This window comes from Tupaia chinensis, unplaced genomic scaffold, assembly GCF_000334495.1.
Source record: "Tupaia chinensis unplaced genomic scaffold, TupChi_1.0 Scaffold000335_1, whole genome shotgun sequence".
NCBI classification, from domain to species: Eukaryota; Metazoa; Chordata; class Mammalia; order Scandentia; family Tupaiidae; genus Tupaia; species Tupaia belangeri.
In genome coordinates this window covers 744,025-744,606 of record NW_006159829.1, presented here as the reverse complement: position 1 = coordinate 744,606, position 582 = coordinate 744,025, and positions in this window count along the sequence as shown.

The window sequence follows — 582 nt, the reverse complement described above, 5'->3', positions numbered from 1 at the left end:
CGGGGCTGACTCCCGGGGCTGCACCCACAACCTCCCAGCCAGGGCCCAGTCCTGCCTTCATGGGTAGGGGTTCTGACCTCTCCCCCATGAGGTGCCTCCTCCAGCCCACACTCAGGAGCCCCACGAGGACCACATCGGGAGGCATCTACCAAGTCCCCACCACCACACTCCAGGACTGGCTGTGGAGCTGGGGCACTCCTGGGTGGGGGAGGGTGGGCCTCTGGCCTGGCTCCTCCCCCTCCAAGCGCCAGCCCCCAGCCCCCAGGGATCACTCAGAGGCCTCCCAGCCCACAGGACCCCGCTCCCCCTGTGGGATAGGGAGCCAGAGCCCTGCCTCCCCAGGCCCCAGAGCTGCATCTTCCCAGGGAGAGAAGACCTCTTGCTCTGCACACCCAGGAGTGAACCCCAGGGGTCATGAGGGTGGGATCTACAGGGCCTTGGAGGGCCTTTCCCTCTGTGGGTGCCTTGAGGCAAGGCGGGGTAGGGGAGCAAGGAGCGCCAATGCTGCCCCCCCATGGGAGCAACTCTGTGCAGCCACTTTCTCTTCCTCCTGGAAACCAGGCTGGCGGAGGAGTCAAGCCC